This window comes from Polypterus senegalus, chromosome 4, assembly GCF_016835505.1.
Source record: "Polypterus senegalus isolate Bchr_013 chromosome 4, ASM1683550v1, whole genome shotgun sequence".
Lineage (NCBI taxonomy): Eukaryota > Metazoa > Chordata > Cladistia > Polypteriformes > Polypteridae > Polypterus > Polypterus senegalus.
This window is the reverse complement of record NC_053157.1, coordinates 248,946,745-248,967,631: the sequence shown is the minus strand read 5'-3', so window position 1 is coordinate 248,967,631 and position 20,887 is coordinate 248,946,745. Positions and strand designations below refer to the sequence as shown.

At 41.6% G+C, this 20,887-nt stretch overlaps 1 pseudogene; it reads left to right on the top strand.

The window, feature by feature from the left end:
- The first annotated feature begins 3,357 nt into the window (after window positions 1–3,357).
- LOC120528433 overlaps window positions 3,358–20,887 on the top strand; it is a 34,250-nt pseudogene continuing 16,720 nt past the window's right edge.

Sequence of the window (20,887 nt, the reverse complement as noted above, 5' to 3'; positions counted from 1 at the left end):
GCATGCTCAGGTGGTCATTACTGTTAAATGCATATGACTATGAACTTCAGTATCGCCCAGGAAAAGAAATTAATAATGCGGATGCATTAAGCCGTTTACCCCTCAGGACCCCAGAATTGAAATTCCTCCAGTATCGGAAGTTCTTATGCTAGAATCTATCTCCAGACCCCCTTTGCATGCATCTGATATTGCATGCATGACGACAGCGGATCCAGTGTTAGCCCGTGTACTGAACTGGGTGTGGAAGGGGTGGCCGAAAGAAAAATTAGGGGAGGACTTCAAGCCATTTGAAAGGCATCAGCATGAGATGTCTTCATACAGGGGATATCTTCTTTGGGGAAACAGAGTAATAATTCCACAGAAGGCACAAACTTTAGTGCTTGCTGCTCTACATGAAGGTCATTCTGGTATGGTAAATATGAAGGCACTTGCCAGAAGCTATGTGTGGTGGCCTAAAATGGATGAACAAATAGAACATTGGGTAGCTAGCTGTACTTCATGTCAAACTATACGGCATGCTCCAGCCAAAACTGTTAGTCAGCCATGGGAGGTAACCAAGAACCCATGATCTCGACTGCACATTGATTTTGCGGGACCTTATCAAGGACAAACTTTTTTTCTCATTGTTGATTCCTTCTCAAAGTGGTTAGAGGTCAGCGCTGTTTTTGCTGCAACAACAACTGCAGTCATACAAATATCGAGAAAGTTGTTTGCCACACATGGACTTCCAGATACAATTGTGTCTGATAATGGTGCACAGTTTACTTCGGATGAGTTCCAGGCATTCTTGGGTAATCTCATAAATCATATCAAGACAGCTCCATTTCACCCATCGTCAAACGGCCAAGCTGAACGCATGATGCAAACTACTAAAGATGCACTTAAAAGAATTGTGATCGGAGACTGGCATCTTAGACTATCAAAGTTCCTGCTGCAACAGCATGTAACTCCTTGTTCCAGTACAGGATATAGTCCAGCAGAACTATTGATGAACAGGAAACTTAAAACATGCTTAGATCGTCTCCACCCAGATCTAGTGTCAGATTTGCAAAGAAAGAAGGAGTCGCAGTTTTGTAAAGTTACACACAGTCCAACAAGGCAGTTTAAAGCAGAGGATAGTGTGTTTGCAAGAAATTATGCAACAGGGCCTCGGTGGATGGCAGCAATGGTAGTGAGAGCTATGGGGTCAGTATCTTACGAGGTTAAGACAGATGATGGCCGAATATTTATGAGACACGTCGACCAACTTAGAGGGCGAGTAATTAACTCAATGCCTCAGGAGACTGAAAGCCACTTGGAAAATCATGAGGAGCGCAATAACACACAGCCAGCTACGTCCCAACAATCAGCTGATGATAATTCCATGACACCTGATCAGATTCAGAAGGAGCCCACTGAAGTTACCCCAAATGAGGGCCTGTCAGATGTTAAACTTGAGCGTCCTAAAAGAATAACTCGCCAGCCAGCTTATCTAAAGGATTATGTTATCTAGGGGGGAGGAATGTGATATATTGCCTAGTATTAGTTCATGCCAGTAGATGGTGCTGTTTGTTTCATGAATAATTCCAATAGGTTTGTTTCTCTTGTTTCTCTTGTTTTATGTTCTTGTTGATTAATGCATGTTTGGCGCAGTTTTTATAATATGTAGAGTTCAGAAGAATAAACCGATTATTTTCCAGGATATATATATCAGAGTGGAATTCACTTCAATACATAATAATATTGACAATTAATCATAAGGTCAGAAATCAAGGAGGCTGTGAGTTTGATGGACTGCGCTGTTCCTTTTTTTTCGTGACATCGCGTCAGTAGAGTGCGTGACGTTAACAATGCATTGTGTCCTAAATGACAGCGCACACGCTTTTTTATATTTCCTAAACGCTAATTTGTCTCAATTTGCTCATTAATAATATATTTTGACAGTGTATTTTAGTGAGAATGATTATAAACATATTACTCATATTCATTTCCCGATATGTAACGTTTGGTGAGTATAAATAAAAAGTAACAACGCATATAATAGTTATGTTGCATTGTTTATGATTAACAAAATTCATCGTTTGTCTGAACTGTTCTACTTATACAGTCGATTTATTCCACTTCTGAAGGTGTACATTGTCGGTATTCTCCATTTCATTTGCCCCCGAGTGTAACGTGTGCCAGTGTAACCGAGGGATGGCAGACGAGCTCACGTAATGGGTGACAAGGCACATTCTCATCCTGATGCCCAGGCTCTTGTCATGAATATTCCCATCTTGTGCTTTTTCTCGTTCCTGCAAGTTTACTATTATTATTGGACATGTAGAGGAAATGTGTGTCTTATTTTATGTCTATGGCAGTAAGGACGGTAAAGCCTTGAATGAAACTGAGTGTTGATGCTTTGGGTAACACGACAGGTGAGGAGCAGAGAACATTGAATGTGACATTGACTGCGGGGGATTGTGGGACTGAAGATGGTTTAAGAAAACAGAAACGACAAAAGCTTAGTGTTTATATTATTCTATTTACGTCAATTATTTACTCTGTTGTGCTGCACTTCGGAAGATTACTTATTTACCCCCCTTTGATAAGATGAATTCACAAGTAAAGGATGTTGCTGACAAAGTCAGATGCTTTTATGAAAGTTTGGCTCCAGATGTGCTTATCCAGCTGCTCCTTCTTGTCAGGACTTGAGTGATCTTTACGTTCACCTCTGGATGAATTCGCAACGTTTCTTTACTTTTGTGTCTTATTTTCGCAGAAATCCCGAGGCTTTCCCTAAATTGCAGAAGGCGCTGTCGACTGCACTGATTCTGTTTTAAAGACAGTTGTGATAAGCTATGCAGAGATCGCTTTTACTCACATTGCTTTTTGGAAATCAAAAATACAAATCAGCTACAGATCAGGGAATCACTGAATACTAAAAACGTTTAATGAGTAGTGTCGTGGGCAGATACTGGTGTAATGACCACGTCGGCTTTAGTGAAGCATTTCTTAGCCTCCGATATGATCGACATGGGGTAGAATAGATTCTGGATTGTTATAATACGTGCTACCCTACGCAAAATATGCTCATCAACTTGTTACAGATTCTAGGTGGACACGATTCCACACCAAGGAAAAACGTGCCCCATGTAAATCGTTCATAATGTCTCCAAAATATACTTGTTAACCTTACAGACAAGATCTACATAACAGTTTTATACACAGTCCTTATTTTAACACAAGCGAGGCTCAATTAGGATTTGCTCTCGCGTCAGCACAGCTTATCGCTGTAGCACTGGCAACTGCTGTTACGCTTGGAGCCAAAGCAGTTGAGCCGCTGACTGAGTGAGCGAGCACATCGACTGCTGACTGCGCAGATATAACGACGTCATCACGCTAGCGTGACTCAAAATCACGCGACGGGCGCATTTGAGCCTTGAAGCGCTCCAGTGCTTCGAAAGCTCGACACTGTGTAGAAAATTCAGTATCAAGCAACCCATCACTAGTTATGAGACCCTCGCGGTTCAACGTCTTCACGGCCACAACATCAAGCAAAGGTGCGGAAGGTGAGACAAAGTCGAACGTGGCGATCGCATACGGGTGGGAATGCCAGCAGTAAGAAAGATCGCGACACGCTGAGCGGCTTTAAATTTGAGGAGGTGCCTGAGGCCGCGTGGTTCGCTTTTAAATGTTGGGGATTAAGCGCTACGTGAAGAAGAAGGAGGAGGATGAGAAGGAAGCACAGCAAATCGCACCTTCACGAGTTTACTGTGGATGACGGGGGTCGTGCACTTTTAGCTGCTGCTACGTTACTTCATTTTTCAGTAGTTGTCCCGTGAAATGTAATGCAACGTCTGACTTGGCGGAGGCGCGTTAAATCGAGATTGCTTTTTATCTCTTCGCGCTCGTGCCCTTTTCCGCGCTGCTTCGCCTTTTGATTTCGCGCATGCTCTGAACTGTGCCGTCCGTCGGGCACGCGCTTGTTCAGCCTCTCGCTCCCGCACGGCCCCGTCGTTCGTTTCTGAGTTTTCCTGAGCTCTGCGTGTTTTTTGTGCTTTTTTTTTTTTTTTTTCCTCCTCTAAAGCCGTCATCGGTAAACTTTGTTAAAGTGGCTTCGCACGATGTAACTTTACAGGGCGCGTTCAGGTTTGATTTCCAGCAGTTTGCCTAATTCTGAGACTTATTAGAAATAATTTAAATGATTTCATTTTTTGGTGTTTTCTTATCATGAAATATGCTTGTACTCTTTAACTGTAACAGGGAGACTTTGATTTGTTTAATGGAAAATAAAAAAATTCAAACATTACATAGTGCTGCTGGAGGGATACAGTAAAATCTACAGCTGGCATGCATTACGAGTACAGTTTAGTGTTATTTTAAACGGTATTGTTTTATTTAATGTCTTTTATCCTTTGCAACTACTTTCAGTATTTCTGTACACTTTGATACTTTAGCTTACATGGTAAATGAAGAACAGGACTCAAGTCAATCAGGCTGTTTGTGTAGGATCATATGAAGCCATCAAAATACAAAATGTGAAAGCTACAGAGCCACGACTCGACTATTATGGGCTGGAGCTCAACTGTCTCTCCTCATTGTTTAAAGTGGCAGTGCCACCTCAGAGACCTTGGTGAGCAGATTCTGATGCCCATGTTGGTGAATCCCTGTTGAGCCCACTCCTATCTTGCCCCTCAGACCCTCGTGCCACTAGGTGGTCTTTTGGTACGATTCCCGCTGAAGTCTCTTTTTAAACGGCATATCCATCTTGTGGTTTTCCACCTCCTCAGATGCTCCATTTCTTTCCCATCTGCTTATCTCTTCCTGCTTTGCTGACTCAGCTGATATCTCCGTGATTTCCACACACAAGTCCCATAGTTGCAGTTCATTAGTTTCTGGTTCATCTTGCAGATTATCCACACTTGATGTGTCAACAGACCTTCTGTGTCAGCAATGCTGTCAGGATCAGTAAAGTCTAAATTATACCAAGTTCTGCTTTGCCAGCCCAATCTAATTCTTTATCTGTATGCCACCATCTCCGTCGCTCTGAACACTCGGCTTCAGTAAATGCTCTTCTTGGAGTGTCCAGCGCTGGAATATGTGCTCCACTGACCCACTCCTAGTGGTGTCTTCTAGGGCGGGTGGTCTGTCCACGAGAAACAAGGAAGATTTGGATTTCAGCCAAACACCGGCTGATATGAGCTGTACCCATAAATACTGTGCATAGTATTCTTTACCATTAGCGCCCCGTGGCACTAATCTGGCACTAACCAGTCACATCCAGTATTCTTTATCACTTTCTGTATATTTTCTGCGAGTGTCTGATTGTGTCTCTCAGGTAGTCCATTACCCCAGAGACTGTAAGCAGCGGTGGTCTTTGTTTCAATGTTAAAATTCTCTGCCATCTCTCTGATTCCCCACCATTATCACTAAGTAGTTTCTGAGGAGCTCCATGTACTCTTATCTGAGAATGAAGGAATGAATTGTTACACAATTTCTGATAGTCTCTTTGTCTTTACAACACTTCCTGCACTGAAATGTGTGAATGTGTCAATGAGGTGAAGACCCCGTCCTCCTGTTTGACGTTCATGTCAGTCTGTAGCCACAGTTTCATTGTATTCATAGGCCAGCGGCAAACCAGCAGCTGCTCTGAGTTTGGGTTTGCTGTATTTCAGGCGAGTCTCACAATTCTCAACAATTTATTTAAGTAAGGAGGCCCACTCTGCCTCTTTGATTCCTGAGCAGTGAAGCAGTTTTTGTAATCTGTCCAGTGAAGCAGGTCCACATTGAAGGTGAAGGTTTAACAAAGCCTTTTACTTCTCTCCTGTACTCCTGTTTGACGTTCATGTCAGTCTATAGCCAACAAAGCCCTAAATATGACAGCTTTAATAGACCTGCCATTGCTGTTTCCAAACATGATGGTGCCGTTTAGATAAAGTGTTGTCCTATCTACATGGTGGCACTGAAATGTATGCAAATCCCCTTTAATGAAGGTCTGCAATGCACTTCAATCACATCTGAATTGTTTGATTTGGAATTTTAAACTGTGAGGCAGAGGAGGAAATCAAGACAACAACAACATTTACAGTAGAGGCCAAAAGTTTGAACACACCTCCTCATTCAATGTGTTTTCTTTATTTTCATGACCATTTACATTGGTAGATGATTGGCATCAAAACTACTTGGTCAAATAGCCCTTACACAGCCTGGAGGTGTGTTTGGGGTCATTGTCCTGTTGAAAAATTAATGATCGTCCAACTAACCTGACTTCTGCACAACACAACTGCTGGTCCCAACCCCATTGATAAAGCTAGAAATTCCACTAAATAACCCTGATTAGGCACACCTGTGAAGTGAAAACCATTTCAGGTGACTACCTGTTGAAGCTCATCGAGAGAATGCCAAGAGTGTGCAGAGCAGTAATCAGAGCAAAGGGGGGCTATTTTGAAGAAACTAGAATATAAAACATGTTTTCAGTTATTTCACCTTTTTTTGTTAAGCACATAACTCCACATGTGTTCATTCATAGTTCTGATGCCTTCAGTGAGAATCTACCATGAAAAGAAAGAAAACACATTGAATGAGGAGGTGTGTCCAAACTTTTGGCCTGTACTGTATATAGCATATTTTCATACAAAAAATGTAGCTCGAAGTGCTTTACATAAAGAATAGAAAAATAAAAGACATAGTTAGACATTTAACATAAGTCAACATTAATTAACATAGAATTAAGAGTAAGGTCCGATTCCCAGGGTGGACAGAAAAAAAAAAACTCCAGATGGCTGGCGAAAAAAATAAAATCTGCAGGGGGTCCAGACCATGAGACCACCCAGCCCCATCTGGACATTCTACCTCACATAAATGAAACAGTCCTCTTTGTATTTAGAGTTCTCATGGAAGGACTTGATGATGATGGTCACGTAGACTTCTGGCTTTCAGTCCATCAATATTGGAGCATCATGATGCTTTGAGTAGGTGGTGGTGGCGCAGATCGCCACCAAAAAGAAACCGGAAAAAGAAACAGAAGAGAGAGTTGGGGTCAGTATGGATTTTAGAGCCACCATGAATAGTTATTATGATGAATTGAACATACAGAGTATCAGGATTAAATTAAAGTGAAGTTATAAGAAGGCCATGTTACAGTAATGTGTTCTCAGCAGTGTTTTAAAGTGCTCTACTGTATCAGCCTGGCGAATTCCTATTGGCAGGCTATTCCAGATTTTAGGTGCATAACAGCAGAAGGCCGCCTGCCAGCCTCACCACTTCTTTTAAGTTTTGTTCTTGGAATTCTAAGGAGACACTCATTTGAGGATCTGAGGTTATGATTTGGAATATAAGGTGTCAGACATTTCGATATATGACGGAGCAAGATTATTTAAGGCTTTATAAACCATAAGCAGAATTTTAAAGTCAATTCTGAAAGACACAGGTAACCAGTGTAGTGACATCAAAACTGGAGAAATGTGTTCGGATTTTCTTTTCCTAGTTAGGATTCTAGCAGCTGCATTCTGCATTAGTTGTAAATGATTTATGTCTTTTTTTGGGTAGTCCTGAGAGGAGTGCATTACAGTAATCTAGTCGACTGAAAACAAACACGTGAACTAATTTCTCAGCATCTTTCAGTGATATAAGCGGTCTAACTTTACTTATGTTTCTTAAGTGAAAAAATGCTGTCCTAATGATCTGATTAATATGTGATTTAAAATTCAGATTACAGTCAACAGTTACCCCTAAGTTTTGCACCTCTGTCTTGACTTTTAATCCTAATGCATCAAGTTTAGTTCTGATAACCTCATTGAATCCATTATTGCCAATTACTAAGACTTCAGTTTTCTCTTTATTTAGTTGGAGAAATTTGCTATTCATCCATTCAGAAATACCAGTAAGACATTGTGTTAGTGAATCAAGAGAGTCGGGGTCATCAGGTGCTATTGATAAGTACAGCTGTGTGTCATCAGCATAGCTGTGGTAGCTCACATTGTGCCCTGAGATAATCTGACCTAACGGAGTCATGTAGATTGAGAAGAGCAGCGGACCAGGATAGAGCCTTGTGGACCACCATATCGGATATCATGTGTCTTCGAGTTGTAATTCCCACAACTCACAAAGAATTTTCTACGTGTCAGGTAGGATTCAAACCAATTCAAGACCCTGCCACAGAGGCACACCCATTGAGTAAGGCGATTTCTAAGAATATTGTGATCAATGGTGTCAAATGCAGCACTCAGATCTAAGAGGATGAGAACAGAAAAATGGCCTCTGTCTGCATTCACCCGCAAGTCATTTACTACTTTAACGAGTGCAGTTTCTGTGCTGTGATTTGTTCTAAAACCTGACTGAAAAGTATCAAGAATAGCAGGTTTATTGAGGTGGTCATTTAACTGCATAATGACTGCCTTCTCTAGAATTTTACTTAAGAAAGGCAGGTTAGAGATGGGTCTAAAATTTTCAAAAGCAGAGGGGTCAAGATTATTTTTCTTAAGTAGGGGTTTAACTACAGCAGTTTTAAGACAGTCTGGGAAGACCCTCGTATCTAATGATGGATTTACTTTGTCAAGAATATTATCAATTAGCACGCTCAATACTTCTTTGAAAAACCTTGTTGGTATTGGGTCAAGGACGCAGGTGGAGGGTCTCAGTTGAGAAATTATTTTATGTAAATCAGGTAAATCTATCCTGGTGAAAGAATTTAATTTGTTTATAACAGAGTTCTGGGATTTAGGAGGATTTGCAGTGTTGGGGAGATATACTATGTTATCTCTAATATCATTAATTCTGTGATTGAAAAATACAGCAATAGCCTCACAGGTTTCACTGGAAGTATTTTGGAGGCATTCCTTTGCATTACCTGGGTTTAGCAGACGATCAATCCTTCAATAAGACTCTGGGATTACTAGCATTGTTATTTATAATCTAAGAGAAATCGCAGCGCCTCTCAAGACGGACTGTGTTATTGTATTCTGTTATTTTAACCTTCAATATTTCATAGTGGATAATCAGTTTAGTTTTCCTCCATTTACGCTCAGCTCCATTACATGTTCTGTTTAATTCAGACATTCTCAGACACAAATGTGTCTTTGAACCAAACCTTATGTAGGGCACTGTGACCCTGAAGTGTGCTCATTATTTTTACTGACTTTCACACTTTTATGTTCACAGGGCTTTCCCATTTCACTTTTCCATTCACTGAGGTGTCTAATGGCCTCCAGCTGAGGGCTGTCCATGTGAGAAGGGAATCTGAGAAGAGAAGGGCAGACACTTAAAGAGAGATAAGAGTTTCCCACAGAGCATGGCCTCTACCAAAGAAGATGGCGTGGATGAAAGAACAGTGGACATTAAAGAAGAGGACTGTGAGCGGCTCGCACCAGAGGATGTGTGTGTAAAGCTGGAGGATCACGAAGAAAGAATTTCAGTTTTTAAAGAGGAGGAGGACTGCAATGGGGTGACTACTGCCATTAAAGCTGAGGATTTGAATGATTTCTCCATTGGTCTTGAACTTCAAAAGCATGAAACTGAGCATATTTTCAAGCAAGATGCCTGTGAAGAATCTCCATCCAGTTTACAGCCCTGGTCCACTAATACGGGACATCTGGCTACACAGGAGAATTCTGCAGAGCTGAAATCAGAGTTATCGGAGTATGAATTGAAAATGACCGAGGGAAATGGGAGAGAAGGAGAAGAGTCACCTGGGAGTGTTGGAATAAGTGAGTAATGTGATCTATACTAATATAAGGCAAAGCCCTCACTGACTCACTCACTCACTCACTCACTCGCTCATCACTAATTCTCCAACTTCCCGTGTAGGTAGAAGGCTGAAATTTGGCAGGCTCATTCCTTACAGCTTAATTACAAAAGTTGGGCAGGTTTCATTTCGAAATTCTACGTAATGGTCATAACTGGAACCTATTTTTTCATCTATATACTATAATAGAGTTCTTCTTGATGCCCATGGAAGGCGGAGTTACGCCTCCCACGTAATTTAGTGCCTGACAATATAAGGCTGTCCGTCAGCGGCAATCCAATAGAAACACTGCCGCTAAATATTCATGGGTGAAGGACTGTGCTTATGCAGAGGAAGATGAGATGGTCAGGGTGGTGTTTGGCACAAACTCAGCAAAACTGCGAGCGAAACTTTTAAGTGCCGGGTGTTAGCTAACATTAAATACAGCCGTCGACATCGCACGAGATGGCACCAGCACAGCTGAGAACCTTCGATGCATGTACACTGAGCGGTTCACATGAAATGATGCAGTGCACAGACAAAAAGCAACAGTTCCAAAGAGCGCTGAACAAAAACCGAATTACACAATTGAGAAGGCAGCAAAAAAATATGAAGCATGTGATACATACAAGCATATTCATAAGTGCAGCTACTGCGGAAACAAAGCACACGGTGGAAAAAGTCAATGTCCCGCTAAAGTAAGACAGTGTGAAAAAGACCCCGTGCATGCAGTGTGTCACGTCTCAGATAAAGAGGAAGACGAGCTGTTTATTGATGCAGTAAGAACGAATCGATGAATGAAACCTCTTATCTTTACAACGATTGACAAACACGGAATGTAACTTGAACACATCACATCCTACAAATACGAACCTGATTGAAAGAAATAATGATAATCACATCCTTGATGACACTACTACATGTTTATATATATGTGATTGTGTGTATTTATGTATGTATGTGTGTGTATATATATATATATAGATATATATATATATAGAGATATATATAGATATATATATATATAGATATAGATATATATATATATATATATATAGATATAGATAGATATATATATATAGATATAGATATAGATATATATATATATATATATAGGAACGATAGCCTCGCCCTTGAACCCCTGTCCACGACTCCAGACACCAGGTAAAAGTCCTCAAATCGACTTTATTTTTCTTCCACAGTGTACAAAGCACACTCTCCTCCACAATACTCATATAACTCACAATAATACTCAATAATAAACAATAAACCAATCCTCCAGCTCCCAGACGCGTTGCCACCCTTCCACCCAGCTCAGCTCATTGTCTGTGAGTTCCCAAAGTCCTTTATAATCCCTGACCCGGAAGTGTTTCTGCCCAATAGTCCACAAGTCCTTTTCCCTTCCGGGTCAGGGTAAATCGTCCCTTTCTTCAACCCGGAAGTCCGTCGCTCTTCCTGTGACGAACCTCCGGGTCACAGGGCACGAAAGAAGCCCTCGGTCCTCCCTGCAGCTCCCTCCTGTGGCCCCCACGGCATCCAGCAGGGCTTTGCATAAAAACTCCAATGTCCATGATGCCCTGCTGGTCTTCTGGGGACCTCCTCGCTGCAAGGAGGGCTCCACCTGGCGGCTTGGGGGTATTGGCCGGGATAAATGGCCGGCCATCCATTACAGTATTCCCCCCCCAGCAACGAATTATTATTCGGGCGCCTGCCCCGAGAGGGAAGTCTTCCTCCAAGAGGACGTCCTGGTTGAGCCTTGATTAAAATGAACATCATGGACCCTGGAGAACCTAGGGGGAATATTATTCCAAATTGACCTCTTGTCCCCCTCTCTCCAAGGACAGTTCCGCCAAATATGGCCCAACCTTCGGCACCCGTAACACTGCCGCTGTCCTCCTGGTATTCTTCCCCTACGGGACTGAAAACAATAAGGAAACGTTAGGTCCGCCTTTGTGCTGGGAGAGAACCCCCTGCCGCCTCTAACGGTGCTTTCACTTTTTCTGTCTCTTTTTCTTTCTTGTCAGGAGACCCCCGTTTTATCTTAGAGCCCTCCTGTTTAATCTGGGGCTTATATACAGTCTGGGTCTCTCTATTACAAGAAGAGAGCCCCTTTACTGTCTGCACCCCTCTTGATTTATAAATTACGGCGGCGTCTTCAGGGCTGCCTCGCCCGAGTCAGCACTGTCTAGCTGCCCCGGATCGATTAGCCCTTCCGCCGACCACCGGTTAACGCATCCGACCTCTCTTGTAGGGTACGCCGTGTATTGGCACCCGCTACTTATTAAACGCTGGGCCCGGATCACACCGCCCCTCTATTATATACGATACGGTCTCGCCACCTGTATCGCGCATCATTCATTACGGAGGCTCTCACCAAATCGCCGCACATAGGCCCTCACCTTTTCCAACGGCTCTCTGGCTGCCGCTCCCAAATCCCCGACGCATCTTTTCAATGGTCGTCAGGACCTGCAAGACACTCGCTACGGGCTCGATTAGTTTTTCGAGCTCCCGTAAGTTTAATATAATTATTTATTTCGACCGGCAGAACACTCACTTCCTCGTTCGTGTTACCTGCCGACCGGGAGCCAATGAGCACGCCCGCTTCAGGCACGCGCTCTGACGGATCGCGGAGGCTTCTGGGACTTGGAGTTCTCAGAGGGTCGAGTTGCCTTCTTCGCAAACTGCGGTCTGTCTTTAATACTTTAGCGACATCCCGATCAGCTACTTCCCGACCCTCCTTACCTTCTTGTGGTTTGAGCGATGCCTCGCTCGCCTCCCCTTCCCCTTTGGAAAGACCAAGTCCGTTTCTTCGGGCTTGAAGGTGCAAACAGCAGGACGCTGAGCTCCTCCTTCCCAGACTGCACCGGGTTTGCTACCGTGTCCCTTGTCGGCTGCCATCATGCGGAAGTCGATTTCTAGGTGCTCTGGCTTCGACAAGAGAAGGCCGCCGCCTTCGGGCAGTCTCCTTTTCCCCTCGGAGCCTCCAGGTGGTCATCTCCAAGGTACATGCACGGGACAAGGTGAGAAACAATAAAAGGATTTTTAAAGTCGCTCCCGCACGCATCTTTAGAGGGATCGTTGCTTCCTGGAGGTTTCTCCGACTTGTAAGGCCTCTCCTTAACTCCTCCCGAAGGCCGCCATTGCACCTACGGCACTCCGCTGGCGTTGTCGCTTGCTTGCCCTTCTTTTTCCCATTTTGGACTCGGTTTTTCGGTTTTGGCGATGCTGTGGTGATTCCTGATTCCGTGCCTGTTCAGGGTTCTGCTTCCCACAGAAATTTTGTTTCAGGTCCTCTGCAAACGACGCTAGAGTATCCTGCCGACTACGCCACTGTGAACGATAGGGGGCGCCCTCGCTCCCTTGAACCCCTGTCCACGACTCCAGACACCAGGTAAAAGTCCTCAAATCGACTTTATTTTTCTTCCACAGTTTACAAAGCACACTCTCCTCCACAATACTCATATAACTCACAATAATACTCAATAATAAACAATAAACCAATCCTCCAGCTCCCAGACGCGTTGCCACCCTTCCACCCAGCTCAGCTCATTGTCTGTGAGTTCCCAAAGTCCTTTTATAATCCCTGACCCGAAGTGTTTCTGCCCAATAGTCCACAAGTCCTTTTCCTTCCGGGTCAGGGTAAATCTTCCTTTCTTCAACCCGAAGTCCGCTCCCTTCCTGTGACGAACCTCCGGGTCACAGGGCACGAAGAAGCCCTCGGTCCTCCCTGCAGCTCCCTCCTGTGGCCCCCACGGCATCCAGCAGGGCTTTGCATAAAACTCCAATGTCCATGATGCCCTGCTGGTCTTCTGGGGACCTCCTCGCTGCAAGGAGGGCTCCACCTGGCGGCTTGGGGTATTGGCCGGGATAAATGGCCGGCCATCCATTACAATATATATATATATATATATATATATATATATATATATATATATACTAATAAAAGGCAAAGCCCTCACTCACTGACTCACTCACTGACTCATCACTAATTCTCCAACTTCCCGTGTAGGTAGAAGGCTGAAATTTGGCAGGCTTATTCCTTACAGCTTACTTACAAAAGTTGGGCAGGTTTCATTTCGAAATTCTACGCATAAGGGTCATAACTGGAAGCTATTTTTCCCCATATAATGTAATGGAGTCTTGAGTTGGAGATGGCGTGGGGCGGAGTTTCGTGTGACATCATCACGCCTCCTACGTAAGTACGTAGAGAACAAGGAAGAACTCCAAACAGCGATGAGCACAAAACGCCATTTCACAATTGAGAAGGCAGAAAAACATTATGAAGCAAATGATGCATACAAGCATATTCATAAGTACAGCTACTGCGAAACAAAGCACGGCGTGAACCGTAAGTTTATATTAAATTAAGTTCATAGACAGGCTGCCACTAGCGTTTGTAATTTAGTGCCTGCCCATATAAGGCCGTCCATCAGCGGCAATCCAATACAAACACTGCCGGTAAATGTTCACGGGTGAAGGACTGTGCTTATGCAGAGGAAGATGAGATGGTCAGGGTGGTGTTTGGCACAAACTCATTGAAACTGCGAGAGAAACTTTTAAGTGCCGGGTCTTAGCTGACATTACACGAGATGGCACCAGTACAGCTGGGAACCTTCGATGCAAGAACACCAAGCGGCTCACGTGAACTGGCGCAATGCAGACAAAAGCAACAGTTCCAAAGAGTGCTGAACAAAACCGAATTACACAATTGAGAAGGCAGCAAAAAAATATGAAGCGTCTTATACATAGAATCATATTCATAAGTGCAGCTACTGCGGAAACAAAGCACACGGTGGAAAAAGTGAATGTCCTGCTAAAGGAAGACAGTGTAAAAAAAACGTGCATGCAGTTTGTCACATCACAGATAAAAGGAAGACGAGCTGTTTATTGATGCAGTAAGGAACTAATCGATGAATGAAACCTCTTATCTTTACAACGATTGACAAACACGGAATGTAACTTGAACACATCCTACAAATACGAGCCTGATTGAAAGAAATAATGATAATCAAATCCTTGATGACAGCAACATTCAATAACACTCACAAAACAATTACTGTATATTGACAATCATGTTACGTTATTTTTAAAATGTTCCCTTTTCTTTTCATAACTTCTACTTCTCCACTGCGATACGGGTATATATATATAAATGTATATATATACCCGATCTACAATACATACTTTAGCATAGACAAGCCACACGCTGTGGCTAATTGTAGAGTCTTAAGCCTCTAACGCCGACATTCGAGGTTCGATTCGAGAGGGGATGTACTGACTATGTACGCGCTACCGATTCATTTTACCTTCGATCTCCTTGGTTTGGGACGTATGAAAAATATTAGGTTAACGCAGAATCATGTTACGTTATTTTTAAAATTTTCCCTTTCTTAGCACAAGCACAGCTGAGAAGCTTCGATGCATGTACTCCATAACGCGTTAAAAATAACGATTTAATCACACTTTCAATTCCAAGCAAGCGGGAACTTTTGTCAATGCATGATTTCCTGGTACATCCATTACACTGATGCACACATCACAGCTACAAAAATGTTAGAGTCGGAATAAAGCGCGTTCCTCGACTGATCATTTCGACTACCCGAGCGAAGCCTTGATAAAAGCATGGTTTTGTGCACACTGAAAAGCAAGCAAAATTAGATGCATTACAGAAAGCGGACTTTGTGGCTCTTACTGGGGATCATTGGACTTCCGTGACCGTTAGTAATTCTAAATACATCTAATTACAAAATGTTCAATGATCACACTGTTTTAGCCTAATGTACAAAATAATTTTGGCTAATGTTACTCAGAGTTTAAAGAGTAAGCTGGTCAAATTACCTTTTATGTTTCTGACTTATTTTTTAAGAAGAAAAACTGCACTTTATGTTGAAATTTTGGTTATTATTATTTAAAGACAATACTATTCTGAAAATGTACTTAAAGTACTTAAACTACCACTTTATTTTTAAGTCTGCCCAATTTTAACCAGGGATGATATTTTTGTTTCTGTTTTGAATTCAAATGCAGTTTAAAGCTTTTTTCAGAAATTAAAACAGCTTCAGTTTACAATATTCATGTCCATGTCTATTATTTGATTCTGTAAGCCCACTAAAACCGTTTTAAATTAAAAAAAAAACATTTGCGATTTGGGGCAAATTTACGTGTGCGATTACATACGATTAATCAAGATTAATTCTTACACAGCCTCTAATTAATTGGATTAATTTTTTAATCGAGTCCCACCCTAATATATATATATGTAGATATATATATGTAGATTTGTATATATATGTGTATATACAGTATATATGTAGATATGTATATGTTGTATATACAGTATATATATATGTGTATAGATGTGTATATATATATATTTATTTATATATATGTTTATATGTATATATATGTTTATATATATATGTCTGTGTGTGTGTATATATATATATATATATATATATGCCAGCAACACTCATGACAATGACAAAACAATTACATTGTCAATCATGTTACGTACGTTAAAATGTTTCCTTTTCTTTTTACTTCTCCGCTGCCAATGTATTTTGCTATATATATATATATATATATATATAATATAAATAGATAGATATGACAACAACACTCATATCAATGACAAAACAATTACATTAACAATCATCTTACGTTATTTTTAAAATGTTTGCTTTTCTTTTTAATAACTTCTTTAACACACTACTTCTCCGCCGAAGCGCGGGTATTCTGCTAGTATACTAATAAAAGGCAAAGTCCTCACTGACTGACTGACTGACTGACTCACTCACTCACTCACTCACTCATCACTAATTCTCCAACTTCCCATGTAGGTAGAAGGCTGAAATTTGGCAGGCTCATTCCTTACAGCTTCCTTACAAAAGTTGGGCAGGTTTCATTTCGAAATTCTACGCATAATGGTCATAACTAAAAGCTATTTTTCTCAATTTACTGTAATGGAATTGAGCTAGAAAGCCGTGGGGGCGGAGTTTCGTGTGACTTCATCACGCCTCTCACGTAATCATGCATTGCGTACAAAACCTGGAAGAGCTACAAAAAAGCGCTGAAGAAAACATGCATTATATAATTAAGAAGGCAGCGAAACAATTAGAAGCGAGCGAGTGACTTATAAAACCATATTCAGCGGCTCACGTGAACTGGCGCGAGCGCAGACAAAAAGCAACAGTTCCAAAGAGTCTGAACAAAACCGAATTACACTGCTACGCTCAAATAGACAAACCACACGCCGTGGCGCAATAGTAGAGCCTTCGCCTGTAGCGCCGAGGTTCGATTCCTGAGAGGGGATGCACTAAGTATGTACGTGCGCTTCTCGATTCATTTTAGCCTCGCATCCCCTTGGTTTGAGACGTATGAAAACATATGCGGTTAACGCAGAAAGACAGATCACCAATTGAAGCTTTATGAATAATGGATACTTTATTCGCCATAAATGATTGTTTTGGTAAAGCCATACTCAGTGTATTCATTAGATGAACGGTAAAAAAGTAAGAGCGAGGGGAAGGTAACTTACTTAGGCACACAAGCAAAACCACAATAGCACGCGGGCTCGATGTACTGTAGCGCACGTCAACTCGATCTGAATTGCGTGATCACATTTGAAAATATATTTCTTTTCAAGTTCTATTTAGTCCATATGTGTCAAACTCAAGGTCCGCAGGCCACATCCGGCCCGGCGTGTAATTATATCCGGCCTGCGAGATCATTTTATATACTGTATTATTGTTATTAATGGCCCAGGGATATGAAGTGCTGGTAACACAATAAACTACAGATCCCATAATGCAGCGCTTCAGCTGCCTTGCCAAACACTTACCATGTTAATCAAGTCTAGCTTATGATGCTGCAAGTTTTTGCGAAGCTAGCCCACACGATGTCAAAGAGAAAAGGTGATTCTGAACATAGAGCCTTTAAAAACCGATTGGAGGCTGAGTATATGTTTACTGACATTGCCGGTAAACCTGTGTGTCTCATTTGTGGAGCTAATGTGGCTGTGATTACAGAATTTAATCTAAGACGGCACTATGAGACAAAACATCAGGGTAACCTGAAACACCTGAATGCAATGCAGAAGATACAGAAAGCAGAAGAGTTAAAGAAGAATCTGACACTTCAGCAGACATTTTTACCCGTGCACAATCACAAAGTGATTTCAAGTGAAGCTACTTTTATGGGAGACACAAATGCACCAGTGCAACTTGCCCCACTTTCCCTGTTGCCAAGTAATGTTGAACCAAGTCGGTACAACGGTGTTCCCAAATACGCACTTTGCTGATAAACTGAGCGCACTGCACAGTGAGTTCGCACGGCGCTTTGGTGGCCTTGAAGAACAAAAAAAGAATTTTGAGTTGTTTCGCAACCCATTTGCTGTCGATGTGGAAACTGCACCTGTGCACATTCAGATGGAGGTGATTGAGCTGCAGTGTAATGGCACACCGAAGGCAGAGTACGATACTGTAGGGCCCGCACAGTTTATTCACTCCATTCCCGCACAAATGCTCAGCTCCGTCTACATGCGGCTCGAACCTTGTGCATGTTTGGTAGCACAGATCTGTGTGAGAAGCTCTTCTCAGTCATGAAGACTAACAAAACAGCACACAGGAGTCGCCTCACTGATGAGCACCTTCAATCCATCCTGAGAATCTCCACAACACAGAACCTCACACCAAACAGAAACGAACTTGTGGCCAAAAAAAGATGCCAGGCGTCCAACTCTGATAAAATGACATATGAGCAAAGACAACTGAATGATTTGATTTGTTACTGCTGAAAAGAACACATTTTATTTATATTTCCAGGTTTTGTTATGCACCATGTTCATATTTGAATTTGTATAATTTTGACAGGATATATTTTTATGGACAGCAAAATCTTTTGGGATATTTAAAATTTCAGTTTATTTTTTATATAAAATTACATAAGAGTAAAGAAATTTGAATGTTTGTTCTTTTAACGTTTACTTTATTTCTAACTTGTATAATTTAGACAGGATATATTTTTATGGAGAGCAAAATATTATAAGTTATTTAAGGTTTGAGTTGATTTATTCGAATAATATTCTGTCGACTAAATAAAAATTCCTTCTATTTAAAATTTAAATAGAACTTGAACAGAAATGATAGTTTCTTATAACATAACTTCATAACTTCTTTAACACACTACTTCTTCACTGCGTATTGCTGGTATTCTGCTAGTATATATATATATATATATATATATATATATATATATATATATATATATATATATATATATATGACAGCAACACTCATTACTCACAACAGTGACAAAACAGTTACATTGACAATCATGTTACGTTATTTTGAAAATGTTTCCTTTTCTTTTTCATTACTTCTTTAACTCGCTACTTCTCTATTCTGCTATTCTATACTTATAAAAGCCCTCACTGACTCATCACTAATTCTCCAACTTTCCATGTAGGTAGGACCCTGAAATTTGGCAGGCTTATTCATTACAGCTTACTTACAAAAGTTAAGCAGGTTTCATTTCGAAATTCTACGCGTAACGGTCATAACGGTCGACAACGTCTGCCATGTTCAACTTTCTTATTTATTGCCCCATCTTCACGAAATTTGGGACGCGGCTTCCCTGCGCTAACCGAAACCAATGCACGTACTTATTTCAGTGGTATGATGCCACTGTCACCCGCCATATTGAACTTTCCAACATCACTAATTCTCCAATTTCCCGTGTAGGTAGAAGGCTGAAATTTGGCAGGCTCATTCCTTACAGCTTACTTACAAAATGTTAAGCATGTTTCATTTCGAAATTCTATGCATAACGGTCGACAACGTCCGCCATGTTAAACTTTCTTATTTATGGCCCCATCTTCACGAAATTTGGTAGGTGGTTTCCCAGCGCTAACCGAAACCAATGTACGTACTTATTTCAGTGGTATGACACCACAGTCGGCCGCCATATTGAACTTTCCAACGGTCTTTGTTACTTATGGGCCCATCTTGAAGAAATTTGGTACACGGGTTCCCAACGCTAACTGAATCCTACTTACGTACATATTGAACTAACGTCCTTATGGGCCCATAGCCTGCAGCTCTTACATATATACGTCCATAGCCTGCAGCTCAGTCGCCGTGTGAGGTGGCGTTGGGTCCCCCATCCCAAAGCCTCCCATGTTGTTGGCTGCCTGCCTATATAAGGCCATCCATTGTTCCGGTCTCTACAGTCCCTTCCTTGCTTCACCACGGTATTCATGTCTCCCTGCTGATAACTACAGCCTTTTTATTCAATCAACGGCTTCTCTGCTGTTTTATAGTTCGTTTTTTAAGATTGTAGTTATTGTGTAGGTATTTTAGACTTACTTTACATTGTTCAGGTACCCATTTCCTTTATCGTTACAACCGTATACCCCCATTAACATGTCTATCGAGGTGATCACCATCGATCAAAGAACTGTCACTTACCGAGTGGCTTCCATGCCCGGAGATGCCGCCTGCCTTTTCCATTCTCTTTGTTACATATTGCACGGCCATATCAGGCTCACTCTTGATATCCGGAGGAACATTGTGTCTTATGTATTGAATGACTGGGACAGGTTCAAGGTGTGGACTGAGGATGGTACAGGAGATAATTAGACTACACAGGAGCGCTAGAAGAGTGAAATACTTAAGCCCTTCACCTATGCATCTGCATGTGAGTTGATGGCTGCCGCTGAATTGTTCGGTTGTCGCTTTCAAGTGTACCGAAATGGCCAAATATTTTACACCTTTGGACAACCGCCAATGCCTCTTAAACATCTTAGATTCACAGGTGATGATTTTAGTAGTGGAAACTTTGATGTTTATGAATGTTTAAACTCTCAAAAGCTGGATGTGAAGTTATCGATGAAACCGGTTGTATACTTACAACGCTTGACAGATACCGAATGTCACTTCAACACAAGTCCTACAAATACTGTGGTAATTGAAACAAACCATGAAACTCAAACCGATTATGACAGCAGCAATCCAAGCTGTGAGATTTGAAACAAGATTACTGTTCACATGGCCAACTGTACGTTACATGCTCAAGAGTAAGCTCAGCGCACAGCTTGGTCATGTTACAACCGGAGGGCCGAATTCACAATGTGGTATACAAAGAGATCCTTAACAAATAATTATTGGTATTTGTTCCCTCAAGTTAAAAAGGTTTAATTTTCTTCTT